This window comes from Myotis davidii, unplaced genomic scaffold (genome assembly GCF_000327345.1).
Source record: "Myotis davidii unplaced genomic scaffold, ASM32734v1 scaffold159, whole genome shotgun sequence".
NCBI lineage: Eukaryota > Metazoa > Chordata > Mammalia > Chiroptera > Vespertilionidae > Myotis > Myotis davidii.
The window spans coordinates 1,997,573-2,001,979 of record NW_006291231.1 but is presented as its reverse complement, the minus strand read 5'-3'; the positions used below and the strand labels follow the sequence as shown (position 1 = coordinate 2,001,979).

The following is a 4,407-nucleotide window of genomic DNA, read 5'->3' as shown; positions in this document are numbered from 1 at the left end:
CTCTGATCTCAGATTAGTTTTTCCACTAAACCAGAATCTCTCTTAGTCAATTCAATTCCTAATCCCTTTCCCTTATCATGAAACCTAACTCATTTATGTAAGTGACCTATGAAGTCTCCATCTCAGTTTGAATTTTGCCCATCAAGAAATAGCTTTTTCTCCCCAAGTACAGACTCAGACTACTCAGTAGCATTTTTACTGTTAATCATTAGGACTAAAATACAAGTGAGAGAAGTATTATTGTTAACCTGCCAAATAATATTTAGAAAGTAAACAAATAACTTCATTTAAAATTTTCTATAAAAAATAGATGCTCTAAGGAGGTAGGTAGATACTTGGGTGATGTAAAAATTAAAATAGTGAAAAATTTAACATCTATTAAATAGGGCACGTCTCTGGTTTTGTAGAAGAGGGTTTTTTTTTTTTTAATGCCTATCCAAGATCAGTCAGAGAAATCTTCCTCTAGAGCAAAAAAATATCTACCACACAAAAAAAACAACAGGCCACTGTCGACCTTCTGCATGAAGATAAATGGGAAACTACCAAAGTGGGGTATTTCAAAATCCTAAATTCAATATACAGCATTCTCCTTGTCTCTCAAAACTCCAGTGTCCTGTTTGGCTTTGCCCAGATTGTATTTTATGTTCCAGATCATAAAGATCCAAGAGTAAATGGTTGAATGTTTCTTCATTGGGTGTTTTTTTCCTTTTAATTTTAAAAGAGAGTAAAGCTAACATGTAAAGATGCTTAAATTTCATCTAAGATTCTTAAGATACCCTGTGAAAAATATGTAAAACAAGCACTAGACCAGAAAATTGTACCTGATTTCTTCTCTCCCTTAAAATGCCATCTGATTTCAAGGAGAGCATGGGTTGAAATGTGGTGGCCTATGTTTCACAGCGAAAAGCAATGGAACTAATTCATGATGTCTTGGCTTTAGATCTGCAGAACAGGGATACTTACCTTGAAATATAGAAAAAACAGGACTTTGAAAGACTCAGAGGCCCTAGCCGGTTTGGCTCAGTGGATGGAGTGAAGGCCCGCAGACTGAGGGTCCCGGGTTCGATTCCAGTCAAGGCCACACCTCAGTTGCAGGCTTGATCCCACCTTGATAGGGGTGCATGTGGTAGCCAACTAATGTTTCTCTCTGTCTCTCCCCCTCCCTTCTATTTTCTCTAAAAATCAATGGAAAAAATATTCTTGGGTGAGGATTAACAAAAAAAATTTTTTTTAATGAGACTCAGAGGAAATTATACAACTTACAGTAACCACTTGCATCTCTCCACAGGAAAAATTCATAATGCATACTTCTGGGGATTTTCCATATTGATGGAAGAAAATGTTTGGGATACCTAAGTGAATCCATTGAAGGTATGTATTAGCATTAATTTTTCCTTATTATTGAAATGAAACCAATGTGGCTCTTTCTCCCTTTAAGATGTTCAGCAAAAATGCTGTGACTCTCAAACATGATTAAGGTTGAAACGTGCTGAAATTAACCTTATTTTAAAAAACAATAACTATGCATAATAAGTAATTTTCCCAACCAATGAGGCTCCCTTATTGAGGCTCTTTTCAGGGGAGCTTCTGAATTCTGGTGGAGGTTTGTAGGATATTGCAGGTAGAAAAACATTATGTGAGAAGTAAAATATATTTCAGCTTGATTTCTGCTGAAGGCCAGTCTAGGAGTCCCCAGGGAACCTGCATGTCCACTGACCAAACCTTAGGAGTCCCTTTGAGGAGGTTGTTGGTCTTCACCTGACTCAAGAACCCAAGATTATTGAGTTATAGCAATCCTGTAAGCATGTCAAGGAATTCTTGGTAGCCTCCACAGTTAGCACTACAGTATTATTTATAGATGTATGTACTCAATACATATTTGTTTAATAGCACTTAATTGTTAGCAGGTCCTGAGGTTAACTAAAGCAGACAACTGCCCTTGGGAATACAACCCAAACCCTTTGAAGCACAGAGGGGAAAGATTGTGATCAAGGTCAAGTAGTCCCAGAAAGGTCATGCTTGCTTAGGATGTGTGGCTCGAATCAGCTATGGTGGGTGTGAGGGCATTAATTGTCCTTCAGAGTCACAGAAATCATTCAATTATAAATGAGTTGGAATATGTAATTGGACCTGGCTCTTGAAATTCTGTGGTCCTTTCAAAGCAAAATGGAAAAAAAGGAAAATCCAAGTCTGTTTTCTGACTTTTGTTTCCAAGAAGCTGAAAATATGATGTAAACGAGACCTTGGTTGAGGGTCATCATCCATACAAGACCTGTCTCTGGTTCTGAGGTTGGAGGCTCTTCCTTTGCCTTTCCATTCTCATGCACCCCCAACCTGAGATAAATCTTAAGGTCTCACTTTGACCATATATTCTTTCAGTCATGTGGGGGAGATGGGAAGAGGTTAATAGCCATGTAAAAACTGTCAGCAAACTAGAAAACAACTTCAGGCTTAATGTCAACGGTGAGTATGTAGCATTACCTTAAAGACTTATGTGAACATGCACAAATGTTTTACAAGAATATTAAAAACAAAATATTTTTCAGAAGAGTGTATTTATAGATATAATGTTTAATTGCACTGTGAGTGATAAATGAGGTTAAACTCCATTTCAGGGCTGCTTTATATATTTATTTGCTGCCATCCATTAGCTCTGTTTTCTTTGTGACTGCAGATTGTGTCTGTTTATTAGTCTTGGTGCAGAGGGGGAATTGCTGTACTTTGGAGCTGGGAAAGGATCTTTCAGATGATGATGAAGGTTGTGGAAAGGCTTGTTTAATAGTTTATTTTGGTATTTGTTTTATTTTAAAAGGCAGTGACTAGGACTTCATACCTTCCTAATAAGCATGGATGTAAATATTTTTGTGTGCTTTACAGTCCTCCATTAATCTCCACAATACCGCTTGAGGATTGGTCAGAATCACCACCTACAGTTTATATTTGAAGAAATTTGAGACATGAAGGGATTATGTGATTGGTACAAGGTCACCCAGCATGCATGCCTAGATAATAAAAGATGACTACAAAACTCTTTCCAAACAAAAAGTGCCTTATATATGTTAGGTAGTATTAGTGGGCATGATCCTAAGATAAGTAAAATACTCTCCAAGAGTAAAGTGCTCAGACATGTTCTATAAAGTTATTTTAACCTCAGGGCAACTTTTGAAGTAAGAATTCTTGAACCTGGCTATGCATCAGATGTACCTTTATAGTTTCTGGAACATGTGAGTACCTGGCTGTTTACCCAAGATACACAATCATAATCTGGGAGGTGGGACCTGGGTAATTAGTATCTTGAAAAAGCTCCATGAGGGATTCTGATGCTCAGCCAGGCTTTCGAATCATCACTCTGGACTAGAATAATAACCTCAGTCAAGCCAAGAACAACAAGATACTGTGGAGTTAATCTAAGAGAAAAAGTCTGGTGTTTTGGGGGCTTCTGTCCACTCAGTTCACAAATATTATTAGCCAAGGAGCTGCCTCCATGAAATAATCAACTGTAGTATCCTGTGTGCAGGTCCAGAAACTAGTGCAGAGATTAAAGATTATTTAAGAACCACCAGTGTTGGAATTTTATAATTTATTGGGTAAATTTACTGGTCCACTCTGATGTTTTTATTCTGAGTACTGGTATGATAATTGAAACAATAAGAACCTATAGTACCTGTCCATTCATCCATCCATCTGTAAAACACTTACTGAATACGTGTTATGTGGAGGTTATGGAGTGAAAATGATGGTTTCTGTTCATAAAGAGGTTATAATCAAGTGTTAAACACAGGCCAAACAAACAAATAAAAACCCTATAATACTATGCCATACTATTAAATGATATTCAAAGTTTACATGAGGCATTATTCATAATTACTAAGAAGCTAAAACAACTTAAATGTTAATCAACTAATAAATGCATAAATAAGATGTGGTATAATCAGACAATGGACTATTATTCAACAATGAAATGGAATCTGGCACTGATACATGCTACAACATGGTTGAACTTTGAAAAAGTTATGCTAAGTGAAAGAATCCAGTCACAAAGAACCATGTATTATATGATTCCATTTATATGAAATATCCTGAATAGGCAAATCTATACAGATAGATAAAAGATTAGTGGTTGCCTAGGGTTTGGGAGGCGGGGTCGGGAGGGGAACTTGGGGAGGGACTGTTAATGGGTATAGTGTTTTTTGGGGGATGATTAAAATATTCTAAAATTATGATAGTTGCACAACTCTGTGACTATTCTAAAAAATGTACAATTGTCCCCGTTAAACAGGTTAATTGTATGGTATGTACATTATCCTATATAATAAAAACCTAATATGCTAAGTGTCTGGTTGTCTAGTTGGTCATTCAACCAATTAAAGTGTAATATGCTAATGATATGCTAAGGCCACTCAACTG

The 4,407-nt window shown here is 36.6% G+C and overlaps 1 long non-coding RNA gene across 1 annotated transcript in view; it reads left to right on the top strand.

The window, feature by feature from the left end:
• The first annotated feature begins 1,269 nt into the window (after positions 1 to 1,269).
• LOC107183183 overlaps positions 1,270 to 4,407 on the top strand; it is a 5,547-nt gene continuing 2,409 nt past the window's right edge. The window contains exons 1-2 of the long non-coding RNA XR_001513966.1: positions 1,270 to 1,371; positions 2,675 to 2,758. This is a non-coding gene — a long non-coding RNA (uncharacterized LOC107183183). The remainder of the gene's footprint in view (positions 1,372 to 2,674; positions 2,759 to 4,407) is intronic.